Below are 16991 nucleotides of genomic sequence, written 5' to 3'. Positions count from 1 at the left end.
GCACTTTAGATTGTCTACGTAGTCTATGTAAACTACAACCCAATGTAATCTACGCGTAGATTACGTGTAGACAACGCATGTAGATGTAAACGTATAGTCTACTGCACATCACTGACTGTAAACCAACATAATTTACCCGAAGATAACGTGTGTAGACAACAGTTGTTGACGTGTCCATGGCACATGACTATTGGAGCAGAAGGACATTTGCATTTCTTAGCAAATAGCAAATATGACTAAATTGTGCTTACTCCGCTACTGATAAGTGTAAAAGAACAACCAGGAAGCCAGAAAGGTCAGCGTCATATTTCCAAGCGTGTGGGAGAGGGGAAGTGAGGAGAACAGTGACTCTCAAAGCTCAAGGTCAACGCATTTGCCTCCGTTATTTTGATTATTATTATTTTTACCATTTCATTTAATGCAAAATAATGTTGGTGCTTTTTTTAGATTCTTGCAAAGAAAAATTCCAATGCGCAAGCCCAGGGCTGTCCAAACTACGGACCACAACCGGCCCGGAAAAATTTTATGTTGCCCGCCTTAGTACTCATAAAACCCATGCGTTTATTTTAATACATTATCTATTAGTGCAAGTAAAATTAAATGAAATTGCTGTAGAACTACGATATCTTTCTAAATACAGTAAAACCTCGTTAATCCGGACTTCGCTTAATCCGGACATGCAAAAGGTAGGGGGGGAAGAAGAAGCAGAATGCCAGGTTTCAAATGTGGCTTGAAGTCAACAATCGCATTCGTCGTACGTACTGCATTGTATGTACAGTATTGCTTTACATTTTACTGTACTGTATAGTGTATTTAGGCCTATGTCCTTTAAATACACCATAATAAACGTGTTTTGTTGCTATAAACGGAGTTTTAATGCACTTTCTACTGTTCTTTTAGGTTTTTTCAGTTAATCTGGGCTTTCGTTAAACCGGTCAACTTATCCCCTTCATTAGTACGGATTAACGGGGTTTTACTGTAAGTTCTGACACACTTGCGCTAGGGGTATAAGTAGTGACCTTCTGGTAAGCCACCCAAAAGCCAACCTCACGTCCCCATAATACACCCCGGGAACTGTTTCTTGCAGGCCTACGAGACTCTGGTGCCTGGGCCCATGACCAGTGAAATCCTCTGTAGCTGTAGGTCTTGTCCTTGCGTAAGCTGAGCTCCCTTTTACAGCCTCAGCTTTTAACTAGGGTATGGAGATTTTATCCCCAGAGATAACTTATGTTAAGTGCAGAATGAATGTATTAGTTTTCAAAATTGAGCAAGGAAGTTTTTAAAATACATATTTTTTTGTTAGGGCGCCTGTCCTCAATTTTGTTTTAAGTAAGAGGCTTATCCCGTATTGTATAACGGGCAAAAATAGTGTTGACATAAGTTTGAACTGCACAAGAGTCCGCCCTGAAACAAGACGTTGCATCGAGCGATTTGGAGGGGGCGGGCGATGCAATCAGCTGCATGTAATCCTGCCCTTGTGTTGTCAAAATATACACCGTTCTTCAACACATCATAATCATCTTTTGTCAGTACAAAGTGTTTGTAAAGTGTTCGTGTCATCATGAAGAGGAAAGTCATGCACAGGAAAATTACAGGCGAATGTTTACCGTTATTGCCGTTTTTTACAATAAAGCAAGCTCGTACACATGGCAACAGGGAGCAGTGATGGGGAAGAGAAAACAATTGACTGTCTTTATTTAGTTCGCGAGTTTACCTGGGTAGGCGCTGTAGCCTGGGTTAATGTGACTTAAAACGAACTTTAGCTTTGAATTCATTCCATTGACGTTTACACGTAGATTTTATTTGCTGTGAATTTTCAAACGTTTCTTACCCTGTAAGCTCCACTCGCTTGCGGGCGAAAATTCGACAGGCTGTAACTGGCCTACTTTTTAAGCGAGTAATTCAGTTACTCTTTAAAAGTAACTTTCCGAAAACTGCTCAGAAGTAAATGAATGGATTGATTTATTTTACTTTGCCACTTTTGGCTAATGGTGATAAGATGAAATAGAGGAAGGGACAAATCACCAACACACATTGGCAGAACACAACACAGGTCCCATAGAGGATTATACTGGCTGAGTCCAGACGCCAGAGCCTCGCTAGTCTGCAAAATGCAGTCCAGGCTGTACTACGTGGAAGGGAGGTTGTCATCTCTGGTTGATATTTGGGGAAGGTGGCGTTATGAGGAGGATATTGGGGTTCATAAGTCATCTTTCATCCAAATTTTCTAAACAAAAAAATATCAGTTCAATAATTGTTATGCCAGAACACTACAGTGGACGGGGTTGTGCCTGAGAAGCACGCAACAAGACAAATCAATTGAATTTTCGTTTTTTCCAATAGATGGCAGATAGATATAACTGTCACTCAGTGTACCTTTCGTTGCGGTTGCCCTAAGTCAATTGTTCATAATCGTGGAGTTAGTTCAGCTGTCAGTGAGCGGGAAGGCATTGTTCTCGTTATGTGCCTGTCAGACAACCCGTCAAATAACGTAACAACAATTTCACCCGTGTACTGAAAGTTAACACTATAGTGTTAAAGAACTTAAAATTATGATTTTCATGTTTCCATAATTATGTATAAATTAGTAATACATGTATTTGTTCAAACAAATAGCTATTTCATTTACAAAAGTTCTTACATGTTTTTAATTTAATTAAATATTTTGGTCCCTGACAAGCACAACCCGTCCAGTCACGTAACAACAATTTCACCCGTGTACTGAAGGGTTAAAAAAAAAAAAACACACAATCCCCTTCACACCTACACCATACGTTACTAAATTATTGGGGCATGCCACTTTGTATATCCGATTTGTTTATGCAAGCAGAAATGCAGCCCTGTTACACTAAATGATATGATGCCACGAGGCACGAAATCTGAATATCATTCATCGAACAAAAAAGCTCGATATGGCAAGAAGGAACAAGGAAAAGAAACACTTTCGATCTTCCAGGAGCTGGAAAACTCCAGAGGTAGAAGAGGAACGACACAAGCAACACTGCTTCCTCCTTGCCTTGTCACACGAGGGTCTTGAAAGTTATTTCCATTCTGACATCTGTTTGGGTTTTGAGCGTTAAATTACGAGGCTACGCTTTCATCACGCTCCCTTGTTTACTGGCTGGAGAATGACGTCATAGTCTGGCCATAGTCCGCACCTCTGCAAAGGAACTCGAAGGCTTGGGCAGCAAAGGATTCAAGTACACGGTCGCCAGAGAATCCTATCGGTCTGGGTCAGTCTTGATTTTGAAACCTCGTATGTGGAGCACGTGGAGCTTTTCTAATTCTACACATAATTTAGAAATGAGTCTAAAATTTACATCAGCTGTGGCTGTTCGTTCCTAACCGCTCTTCCAAAATTCTATTCTTGGTGGGAGAAGGGGGAGGGGGCATGACGTTTCATATAGCGGCCACGGCCAGCATGAAAAGTTGAAGAAAAGTGGTTCTTCACTAAATTTAAAATAATTTGTATTCTCTGATTTTGAGGCGCTTCACTTTTCTAGCATTTTGGCTAATCGCGACGATTAGGATAAAATGAATGCTGATTCATGAAGGAACATTCACAAAGAAATCGACCAGGTCTAGGGCACGGACCGAACCTCGAATCTGCGACAGCATCCAACGGGCTCAGCCACCGAAGTGGCAACATGAATGATTCATAACAAAATATTGTACGACCAACAGTAATTTTGTACCCACGCGTCTACGCGTAATTAGCAGTGGCGTAGCATGGACATTTCGGGTGGGAACGCCAAGTCCGAGGGAAGGGTCGGCCCTTTCTTGCTTAAGAGCTATAAGAATCATAGCTGGAGTAAAGAAAACTTATTCATGTAGAACTCTTTTCCGTAAACTTAATGTGTTAACTCTCCCCTGCATATATATTTATGAATGCTTAATTTATGTTAAGCAAAATATTTCCAACTTTGCCACAAATGAGGAAATACATAGCCTAAACACAAGAAATAAAGACAAACTTCACATAAAACACTGCCGCCTTAACTTATGTAAGAAAGGTCATAGATCTCTACAATAAACTACCACAAGATGTGAGGAAAGAACCAAAATTGATGATATTCAAGCACAAGATAAAATCAATGCTTCTGAAGCATGTTTTTTTATTCTATAGCTGAATACATGGAAGCGACTTTTACATAAGACAAATGTAGATAATGTAGTATAATCACATAGTATTCTTGTAAAATTAAATGTCAAATGAAAGTGGGTAATTAGTATATCTTCTCATGTTATATTTTTTTGTGATTTTGATATAATAGCAGAGTAAGACCCAATTTTTTACAATTTTTGGCTATATATTTTGTATTTGTAAAATCTATTAATGTACCTGTATTGTAATGTAAGTATTGACATGTCCTATATTACCATGTACTGTAATTTGTACACACCGGTAGTCCTTGGACGCAAATAATCTAAACTAAACTAAACTAAATGGTATTAGTCGCCACAGGTAGCCTATTGTTTATTTGCCTGAAGTCAGCTGGGTTTTCAATAAAACATTATCCATGCATGTTTTAGCTAGAAAACTAGATGCCTTACTATGCCACAAATGTTTTGAACTCTGGTGTTTAATACCTTTTTTTATATCTTTCTGCATGACGCAAGTCATTAAAAACCTACCTGAATCACAAGCGCCTCTGCACAACAGCAGACGTCATTGTTGTGGATGATCCAACTACTGATTGATTTGGTTTATTTTACTTCGCTTTTCTATCACTTCTGGTTAATTGCGAATATAAATACAGTAGAGCGTCGATTATCCGAACGTCGGTCAACCGAACGACCGCTTAACCGAACTGTGTACTCGCTCACTTTCAGATATCTGTAATAAAAAAAGTACGTGACTTAGCTGCTCGTAAGCGTGTAGGCTTGCTTAGACAGACCAAAATAAAGGATTTTTTTAAACGTTAATGTTGTGTACTGTGTGTATTGTTCATGCAAAATGCGTATGTAATATGTACATATTTTTGTTTAATAAACTGTACCACATACTATATATTCCTACTAAAGTTGCCTTTGTACGTTACTTTGTAATACATACTTAAAGAGATGCCTGTTTTTATGAATAAATTTACTGTACAGTACTTCTTTTTGGCAAATAAACATGTACAGTTCGATTATCCGAACAAACCAGTTTTCCGAACACCCATGTCCCCCAATTACTTCGGATAATCGAGGCTCTACTGTATGAGTGATGATATTGATGAAGGGACACTGACAAAGAACACTCGTGCTCACGCCGGGATTCGAACCAGGGACCTCTGTCGTCTTGGCGCACTGTGCAAAGAACTCTGACACGGAGGTGGGTGGATGATCCAAATATCGTACACTCTACTGACGTAACAGTGCCGATTAGTAATTCAGACCACTGTTTATTACATCTTGAGAATGCTAATCAACATTTTAAAATAACTTTGTCCAGAGACAATTCGATGTTAAGAGTTTTCATATGAATGTTAAACATTTCCATTGACACAATATTAAGCAGTTAGGTAATAACGAAAAAATAATAACAATAAAAAAAATAATAGTTTTGCGGGTTAAGTGGTAGAGCAGCCACAGGCTGAATTTCTACCACGAGGACTTCACCAACTTATTTGACACAAACTGTGATGATCTTTTAGTTTCTAATGCACATCGCTGTTCGTGCGATAATTATACAATGCAGTGGCCATTAAGAAGCGGTATATTTGAGATTGGTAAAGTTACGTCAGTCAATATTGCGTATTGTAGCATCACATAGCACGAGTTGCATGAGCGTGAAGAACCAGGTAGGAATTCTACCGCTGTCGTCTGCTTCAGAAGGCAGAAAGGGTTACATGAACCAATCACGGTAGACCTCTGCTGCTCCGTACGCTGGCGTATGAGGGAGCATTTACGCGCGTGCTGTACCCTCGAAGCTTTCCCTCCAGAAAGCCAGCAAGGAATATAGAGTCTTTTACGCCGAACCTGCTCGGCGTCCGGCCAGGAAAGGCATTGAAAAAAGATGCTAGAGCGAGTGTTGAGAGTGGAACGTTGCAAGCGGATCTCGAAAAATAGCTATTATAATGCCAAGAAGGTCAAACATATAAGTTTTACTTTATATTCACAGCATTTACGCATTTTTGAAATTTTAAATCTGGGAACGCCGGGCGTACGGGCGTACTATAACGCTACGCCACTGGTAATTAGGATGTAATAATCCAATAGCGCAACAGCCCAATATCGGGCCAAGGCTTTCCTACCGACTGCTGGCCTCCCTCCCACGCGAGCCACCAAGGGGGCGTGGAGATCTGCAGCCAGACTAGGGGGACGGGTGGTCAGCCCGACCGACCCCCAGCCGTTGTAGGACTTTGCGACCGGATTACGCTCACTCACTCGGAGCTCCCCAGTTTCCAACGATGGTGGGTTGCCACCGGCCCTATACGTAGGCCGAATAAATTCCGACCAGAGCCGGATTCGAACCTACGCCGTCCCGCAGCGAACGATCTTAAGACGAGTACTATGCTAAACATTAATTTATATGACACCGTTTTGAAAGGAAGTGCCATTTTCCAAACGTTGGTTCATATCTAGATTAAAACATCCCTATTTACAACAAAAACTTTAAATTAATATTCTGTTCCAAGCAGGGGCGGCGATTGGAGGAGAGGGGCACCCCTCTTTTTGCCACTTTTGTCCCGCACTATGCTAAACCTTATCTACCAAGGTAAAGTAAACTTTCCTTAGCTTTGTGTTGTGTCTTTTTATCAATTTCATCCAATTCGCTAGCGTAGGATTATTTTTCGTAGGGGGCTGGAATTGTAAAGTTGAATATTACATAGCTATGTTCTAGGGGGACGGGATACAACATAAAATATTTCGTAAATTGTCATTTTTAACCTTCGAATTAAAGGTTGTTCAAAGATAAAAATGGTAATTTCAACGATAGTTTGCATTTTCAGCTTTGTTTTCCCCCGAAGTTCTTTACCGATTTCCTTCGAAAATTTTGATGTTCTTAACATTTCGGGAGGGATTGTAGCCTCATCAGCTTTCCCCTGCGTACGTCAGCCTCACCATTCATCTTCATCTTTGCGATTAGCCAAAAGTGGCAGAAAAGTGAAGCAAAATAATGCGTATCAATCAATTAATAATTAACATAAATTACTGTCATGAAATTACGCATATGTGTGAAATACCTATATAATGTTATGATGACATTCATTTTCCGGGGGGGGGGGGGTATGCACCCCTTGCTCTCCATTTTTTTGGGACGTCCATGACTACACTTAGAATATATACAATCGTTGTTTATGCATGGAGGCCCATCACTGTGTAACTAGGTCATAGCTAGCTAGCTTTAAGGTTAGTGGCACCCCGTGGGAAAACATTGCTAGCTCCCATCATATTGAAAGTACAGGTAGACTTTTTTCTAACCAGAAAAAAATATTTTCACTTTTGATAAATGTTTCGAAAGGAAGTGTCTATGGGAGGAAAAAAGAGGCGCCCGTTTCACATTTCTGGTGGCAAAAGTACTAAACTATGTTGGGCCTACTTGACTGACTTTATATTTTTTTTTCCGTACTGAAGAATGGCTGGGGATAGCAGATTATTTTCCATTTGCAGATTGTTCATTCCATATAAATACGAATTTAAATTTTGATTTGCTCTAAAACAATAATTCAAGAATATGTGCAAAACCTTCTTGTGACAAGTCACAAGTGTGGTGACGAAGAAACAGCTTCATGTAAGTAATGCGCTTTTCAAATTATCCCTCCAATTTTTATCAGTTTTTAGTATTATTAGTTGTATTGTTAAAGTGATTAACACTATACAAACTGGAGTCCGTGTCGCTTGCTCAGAGTCATTTGCGCCGAGCCTTCTTATCGGTTCATTTCCGCCGCGACATATGTCAAGACCTTCCTTGGTGTGTGTGTTTATGACGTTGCCCAGCTCCAGTTGTGTTTATCTTCGATTGAAAAGGAAGGTGATTGGTAAATGAATGTAAGATGAAAGTATATATGAGGGATATACATTGGGAAATTAGTATTTATGTAAAACTGAGACTTGAGAAAGACGACAAGATCGCTGAGAATATGGAAATGATAGAAACAACTTGTTGAATGCCTTCGAGCATTTCCATACCTACAAGAATTCAAATAACTTTTGTGTTGTTGTTGTGCAAGTGTATCGAAATATTGTGTTTATATATACCTAGCTATTACTTATATAATGTTTGCAAAAAATTACACTGTATTTATAATGTTTTTGACGATTTTATGTAGTGTATAAGAATTAAGTGTAATAGACTGGTACATTTATGTTGCTTCCAAAGTGTACATTTACATAGTACTTGTGGAATGCTTTCAATATTTTAACAATACTATATTTACAATGTTTTTTGACGATTAACAATAAATGATTAATAGTTAATAGGCTGATACTGATTTATGTATTTTCTGTTGTGGAATAAAATTGATACAAGTAATCCTGTGTAACGTCTTTTGAAATAAGTAAAGAAAAGTCATATTTGACTCTCTGGATAGGTTTAACATTTCAGTGTAAACACAGCTGTGCATCGTCATAAACACACGTTTGATTTTATGTTTTAAGCCCACTTTATGCACTATGCACCATGTGGCCATAAACATACGTGCGCGCGGCGGTGATGACACTCTGGATTGTGGGAAAACCAGCCAAGGAAGGTCTTGACATATGTCATGGCGGAAATGAACCGAGAAGAAGCCTTGGCGCAAATGACTCGGCCCAAACGACACGACACCTACAAACTGGGGTGTAAGGGGTGCTCCTTCCACGTAGTGCACCCAATAGTCAACCTCACTTCCACGTAGTACACCCTGGACTGCAGACTAACGAGGCTCTGGCGACTGGCCCCATAGCCAGTATAATTTTGTTTGTGTTGTCCTGTGTCTTGTCCTTATTTGTGATGAGTGCTCCTTTACAGCCTCAGCTTTTAACGAAAGTCAGAAGATTTTGTGATTTTAGTTATGCAACGTTAGAGTTGTTGTGTGTAACGATAAGGGGCTGGACCCCGTATAATGTGACGGGTGCAAAATAGCCTTAGTGCTGACGCACGAAAAATTTTAAATTCAAATTCAAAATTCAAACTATACACACTGACAATTCACATAAGCAATATTAACAAGAAATTAAAAATACAATAACATACTATAGACTGTATATTTAAATAGAGTTGTTAAAATATATGCGTTTCATATTTTTTAAATGCTTTCTCTATTGAAATATGCCTCTTTATGCCAATTTAGGTAGATTATCAGTAATCTAACATGAATATGACCTTTTTTGTAAAGTTAATTGATTTCATCCATCACGAAACTTAACATATACCCAGTGAAAATTTTCGAGCTACAGCACTGGTTTATCTTTACGTAGGCCTAAAGCAGTGGCGTAGTGCAGATCTCTGGGGCCCCTCTGCAAGTAAAATATTGCGGCCCCCCACAGTGGAAAAAATAAACATCGATGATGCCAGAGTGGGACAGACGCACAATAGTTACCCCCCCCCCCCAAGTTGTAAAATGAATTAACCCTTCCTTCCCATTTTTCGACATCGACTTAGGCTATCAGTTTAGTAGTAGGCTATGTCGAAACTAAATCAGGGTGGTCTGAATCTCTGATAAATAACTGGATGAAGAAATTAGATAAATTTTCTCTTACTTCAATGCGGTGGCACAGCCAGGATTCTTTTTTAAGGTGGGTGGAAGCTTCACACAGCCAACTATTTTGTTCGTGATCCTTTGTATTTTTTGTTCGAAGCGTCTTTTCTTTAATGTAGGTTACATATAATACACATATACTTAAAAAATACTGTTTGGGTAAATTGTTTAAAGGATAGTAAACACTCCTTTTTTGGACTTAGAGGAGGATGGGCCTTCAGCCCAAAAAGCCAACCTCTGGCTACTGGCGTTACTTCCTCTGGCAACAGAATACATTATTTCGATTTTTAATTATTATTAGAATAATTTAATCAAGAAGACTTAGATGGGCAGGCCATGTGACACGAATGGCAGAGGAAAGAATAGTTTATAGGATTCTTGTTTTGAAACCTGATGGTAAGAGACCAGTAGGAAGGCCAAGACGAGGATGGAGGGATAACGTTGAGATGGACCTAAAAGAAATCGACAAGGATGGGAAAGATTGGATTGATCTTGCCCCGAATAGGGATAGATGGAAGGCTTGTGTTGCTGCAGCCATAAACCTTCGGGTTTAAGTATGCTAGAGAGTATAATATAGTTTAAATTAGCTCTGCATTGAATTTCCAGAAGTGTCCCCTTTTCTATTTCATTACAATTTTTATATACCTGTTATCTTGAAATATCAATATGGTATGCGAAATATCAACTTTATATTCATTCTACTAATAAGAAGGAATCACAATAATCACTACAATACTGAAGTGAATACATTTTAGTTAACCAGTTATGTATGGAAAAAGCTACAGAATTATTCAATTACTAATGAGTGGCTTATCCTATTTAGAAATTCTCGTCCCACACATAAATTTTGCCACATGAATCAGCAGAAAATGTCAACAGTCAAAAACTCATACGATGAAAATACTATCTATGCTCAGGAACATATATTTCAATTACGAGAAACTTCACAATTGTCTACCATCGCACTTTCTATCATTGTCGCCGAATACATAAAATCAAGCATGTGCCTTGTATTTGCAACACAATCTTAAACCTAATTCACATTTATTTCACTGTATTAACATGCATGAAAGAATGTGATTAGAATGTATGGTTGGGGTATGGCTGTGCATGGGTGAACACTTCCTTGAAATAATTGTGTCCATCAGAGCCAAAGCGAAAGGAAATGGATCAAGATGCGACAATAGATTAGAAAAGATAAAGAGAAAAACAAGAAAAGGAAAGGGAAAAGAAGTAAGAGGAAAATCGGGGGTGTAAGAGAGAGGGGGATACATACGTCTTACATAGACATATATACTAGAGCATTCCCTGACATTCGCTACGAGACTCGGCGGCAAGCGGCCCGGCGTCAGCGCCTGTTTTTCCCGGTGAACGGGTCCGCGACAGTCGCACGCTGCAGTCTGTTTTTTTCGCTCTCTTTCCCTTTCTGTTGACGTTGCAGACTGACGCCAGTATAATGCTCCCTCGGAAGTTATGTTGTGTCTTGTCCGTGTGTTGAAGATTGTGGCTTAATATGGCACCACAAAAGTTTGCGTTAACAACAAAGGATTTATCTTGTCGAGTGTTACTTCGGAAAGAGGAATTGTGGAGAAGTGCGACGACGTTCTGCAACGAAATTTCCTCGTGTTCCCGTTCCACATAGGACCACTATATTAAACCTCGTAAAAATGTTTATAGAGTAACAGGGCCAGTTCTGATAAAAAGTGGAAAGGAAAATGGGGAAATCTAAAAAATAAAGTATACAAAGACAACCCGCTACACAATATGAAAACTGTAATTTTAATAGCCGACTCTACCGACTGTCTTGGACCCCATTCACCGGGAAAGAAAAGCGCTGATGCCGGGCCGCTTTCAGCCGAGTCTCGCAGCGAATGTCAGGGAATGCTCTGTACATATGGTCTTACATTTATACTGTCCACCCTAATTTATCAATAAGGACCTTCTGCCCACCCGGTCGAAAATTTCTGGCGCCGCCCCTAGTTAGAGGCATCTCGATTCTCTACGTTGGCAACGCTGTGACAGAAAAAACGGGATATTCCCGTGGATATCAAGTTTTATCCAGCGATATGGCCTCGAGTGCATGCATTCTACGTAAAATGCAGGTTTAAATCACGCAGCATGCATGTTAATATGTATCTAGGCTATATATATATATATATATATATATATATATATATATATATATATATATATATATATATATATACATACACACATTCACGCACATCATTCAGTCGCAGAGTTATTCACGTTCATATTTTCATCGACCCTTTGATGCGGGAAGTAAATCAGCCAAGTTCTGATTTTGCGCGTTTACCGCAATGAAACTGACATGAAATCGGGAAATTCCCGAGGAGCCATTCCACTATTTCTTTTTACAGTAGCATCACAACGGACAGGCACTGCATTCTCCGTAAAAGTCAATAGGGGTAGGTATATTCTCGTAATACGTTGCTGTGTACAATTGCAAGGCAATATATAGGAAAACGAGGTCAGTTCAATTATTGATTCGCAGTGTAGGTTATATTTAACACGGAAGCTACTGATGATTCATGCAAGTTGTGGTGACCAACACGGAAACTATTGTCGATGAATGCATGACCGCATAAGGGACGGTTTTACAAGTTGAAGACCGTCCCAATGGTTTAATGAATATTTTTCAGTAACGATATAATCTAAAACTTTATTGGTGCGTTTAGTAATAATAAATGGCAACAGTTAAATTGTAACCATTAAAACTGTACCATAGAAGTTGAACCCCCTCCCATTATTTCTGCATATATACCCGTGGACACAATCGTCTATCTATGGGCGGTAGGGGTGAGCACTCCCCCAACACGAAAACGTGTGGTGAAAAATTTAATTTGTTCATTGTGCTGATTGATTTATTTTACTTCGATTTTCTAGTTTTTGGCCAATCGTGAAAACGAGGATGAGTGATGATATTGATGAAGGCAGAGAAAAAAACACCCAGGCCAAGCTGGATTTGAACTATGAACCCTGGCGTCGTAGCGCGTTCTTATAAAAACACTTCATTGTTCTGTTTACATTGGAAAGCAAAATGAATGTTATATCTTTTTTAAACAATTTAAAATAATGCATTTCGAACTACGTTATACATTCCTTGCCCTCTCTGGAAAAAAGTCTGAATATACCGATGCACTGGCGTACTCCTGGAATTGATGCCCCCCTGAAATTTAGAGAAAATCAATTTTTTCAAACGAACGCAATAAAGAACTCGGAAAAATGAAAGTGGTAAATGACCCCGAGTGAAAAGCTCCAAATACACACCTCCCTAGAATGCTATGTTCTATTCAGCTTCATAATTCCAACTCGCCCCCCCCCCCCCCGAAAAGTAAAAATCCATGGATGTACGACACGTAGGTTAGTATATTGTCAATATGTTAGCTCTGAAATTATTGAAAGGAATGTGTCATGCCTCAAATAGCTGGAACCTTCCTGTGGATAAAATCGATGACTGTGATAGACAACTCCATCAGGAAAGTATTTAGTATCCGTACACCCAGATTTTTATTTTATTTTGCGTAGCTATTCACTTTAGGTTAATCGCGACGAGGTTACTGAATAAATGAAATTGATGAATGCACAAGAAGTGTCACCTCGTGGCCGAGCGCATTAGTCGCCGACTCATGATATCGCCACTAAAGGTCCCAGTTGGAGTTTCGGCCAGAGTGTCCCTTCATCCAATCATCGCGCTTCTCCATCCTTGCAATTGGTCGAAAATAATAAAATACAAATATACACAAGCAGGGGCGTCGACTTGTCAAAATTATTGGGGGCTCTGATCACTGAAATAAATGAATGAATAACTCACTCACTCACTTTTTTAAAAATAAAAATTACGTCTTTGTATAGCAGTTTTTAAGCAGCTATTATATTCCTCATGCAAATGAAATGTAACATGAAAAACGTGTGTCTGCTCATTTGTTTTTTTTTAGATAACAATTAACATTTTTATTTAAAAGTAGGCTATGTATTTAGATTAAGAAGCCAACATAACAGTTTTATGCCGGGTGGTCGGCTCAACTCGCATTGATCCGGAGGTCTCGGATTCGAGTCCCGGCGAGGGCATGGTTTTGTTTTAATGTCCGCAACAGACTTGTACAGAAAGGACATGCGACGGGTGCAAAGAACCTTAGTGTTGACCTACCCATAAAAATAGCGAATATTTACAATATTTAACAGTTTTATTTAATTATTTACATAAATACTAACACATATGGCAGGCAAATAGTTTTACTTTTTTGTTCTTGCTACAATACTTTACTTTTTAAATTTAATTTTGCAATAATAAATAAACACACAACACGCCGTGCTTTGGCAATAATGCATTTGATCATAGCAGTTTCCGCTTTCGCAATACAGACTTTTCATAAGCTTTCCTTGCGTACTTTACTGCAAGCCAGTGTGAAATAAACTCAAAGACTTTAGAATGATTTTCCCCTTATTCTTTGGACTAGAGGAAGAGATTTCGAGGATATCTAAATATCGTACATATCAATATTGCTTGAAAGTCGTGTTTACGACCTCAAATTGTTCAGAATTCACTAAACAACATACTGGTATAATTGTCATATCACCTTGTTATTTTGAAACTCTTTTTAGTAAAAATGTTAAAAATACTCATAATTATATATACTTAGTATATAGTAATAAGTCATGTGTTTTGCTGTCTCCGTTCATAGCCCCCCCCCCAAAGTTGATGGTTTAGCAGTCTTAGCCCCCCAAATTTGATGGTGTAGAACATTTCAAATGTGTATTTAAAGTTAAGTTCATGTTGCACAATTCAGAGTAAACTTTACAAGAGAAGCAAAATAATACATTAGATCCTCTTAAGCAAAATTATTTGAGGGGCTCTGCCCCCACATCATTAACATTGGGGGGGGGGGGGCTCGAGCCCCCCCAAGCCCCATGGAGTGGGCGCCTATGTACACAAGGAAGCATTGTGCCCAGGTCGGGACTCCAACCCAGATCCTTCGGTAACAAAAGTATGCCGCAAACACACAGCCACTGAAGTGACTGAAATCTGTTCTTTTTTGTTAACGAGACACTTTTAATAATAATAAAAAAAACGGCGCAGTGCCATAAACACACATTCTCGATCTCAGACATTTTGGAGGTGATGTGATCAGCACCACGCTCCAGCTGCCTTTATCCCCCCTCCCAACACGTACCCATTGATTTGAGACTGGATGAGCCTCAGAACCGCTTTATGCAACAAGGCCGGAAAAATTCTGACCTTAGATCACTCTGGTTTCCCCGCGTGGTTGAGTTTCTTCCAAAATTTCAGCTAAATGTTATTAAAACATCATGGAAGATGATGGTGATGATGAAATTTAAGAAAAAATCACCGAATAAAAAGAAAAAGAAAAATACACTGTCGTAAGAGCTTTCCACCCTTCAGAAAGGGAACATTTTCATCTGCAAGCAGAGAAAACAAATCGCTATGCTTCAGTTCTTTCTCTTCCTAGCACAGAATTTATTTCTTACTTTCTGCTCTGTGCTGACAATCCGAAGCCAGTGCAGTAACATAGTTTTGTCTCAATTGTTTCCAAATAAAATAATTATTATCTTCTTGTTATACAACGAAGTAGTCATTACCTCCACATCACCCCATATGCCTTCATGGCATGTGTGCACATGCACAGGGGTAACTTTACCTTTTTACACTACCTTAGGTTTTATTTGACAGACACAACAGTTCGTTAAAAAAAAGCAATTTAAACTAAATATTTAATTTACTGCTTGTAAGGCGCATGCTCTGGTTACATAAAACAATATCTACTGGGACAGAACCATGGCATGACTACACCCAGGGCCGGCAGAAAGGGGAGGGGGGCCATCCGTGCCACGGCTTAGAGCGGCAAATTTTCAGGGAGGCAAAATTTGAAGAGAAGAAAAATATAAGCCTATTGAAAACTTGAAAATTATATTATATAACTTGGAAGTTAATATACGACAATCCACAGTTTTGAAGGAACATGTCAGTACACTTTAAAACCACCGAGTGCCACAAGGTGGGAAAGCAGATTGGATGCCTTAACTCCATTCAGATATCAAGTGGGAGAGGTCTATGATGTGCTCTTTCAAATAATTGTCGACAATAAAACTGTCCAAATGGTCGCACATGAGGCTCAGTGCATTGCAAACCAGTTGTGTGGCTTTACATTCCTTTGCTCACTAGTTATCTGGTATGGCATTTTACTCCAGTAATGTAATGAGCAAATGTCTTCAAAACATTAATCTACGATGTGTTCGATGATTTCTTGCAAACAAATCAGCGCTTTGAAAAAAGCAGAGGTGATGAAAAATTTCAAAGTTTCTTAGACACCACTTGGCAGCCTGGCAGGGCCTCCCTCCACTCGTGGAGACGTCGGGGGGCGATGACCTAAGAGTCCCGGTTGTTGAGAAAGAATTGGCATCGAATTTAGATATAGATGATCCAAAGATAGGTAACCCTGTACAGGGCCAAAATCGAAAGAAGAAGCAGTTTCATTACTGTTGAAGATCCACCAAAATGGTACAAAGTTGATTTTTATTACAGGTCCTAGATGATTATTTTTGCTCTAAGAGGAAGATTTGAGCAGCTTAAACATCATACTGAATTTTTCAATTTCTTTTATGATATTAGTAAGCATAAAGACATGCCATCTGATCTTTTGTCTGAAAAGTGCAGAAAACTTGCAGGAATGTTAACACATGAAGGAAGGCTCCTGAATTAAAAGATGAACTAAAAGTGCTTTCGGCTATAATAATACAATTACACCAAAGGAGACAAACTAATAGAGGGTCATGATTTTACACCTCACGTGAGTGTAGAACTTAGAATTTATTAACTTTGTCGGTAACCGTGGCAAGTGGCAAACAAAGTTGTTGTTTTTTTAAAATTAAGGCTATTAAAAATACTAGCTTTGTCAATCATGTCTGAAACACACTTGTTTCCATTTTATGCAAAATAGCATTACACGGAAAATAATATTACATGCAAAGGTAAAGGTAAGGTTCCCTGTGCATATAGCACCATGTCATGAAGGCACATTAAAGGGATGTGGGGTAGGGCCACACACATTCTCGATCTAGGCTATTTTGAAGGTGATGTAATCAGCACCACGCTCTGGTCGCCTTTACCTCCCAGGGTTGCCCCCAGGTACCAATTAATTTGAGGCTGGGTGAACCCCAGAGCCGCTTTATGCAGGAAAGAATTGAGGCCTTAGTTCACCCACATGGGAGATCAGGGAATATTACATGTAATTATTTTAATAATCCAATTATATATCACAGACCTACAACGGTAAACATATG

This window comes from Lepisma saccharinum, chromosome 23, assembly GCF_977018435.1.
Source record: "Lepisma saccharinum chromosome 23, izLepSacc3.1, whole genome shotgun sequence".
Classification (NCBI taxonomy): Eukaryota; Metazoa; Arthropoda; class Insecta; order Zygentoma; family Lepismatidae; genus Lepisma; species Lepisma saccharinum.
Note: the sequence above shows the minus strand (reverse complement) of the source record.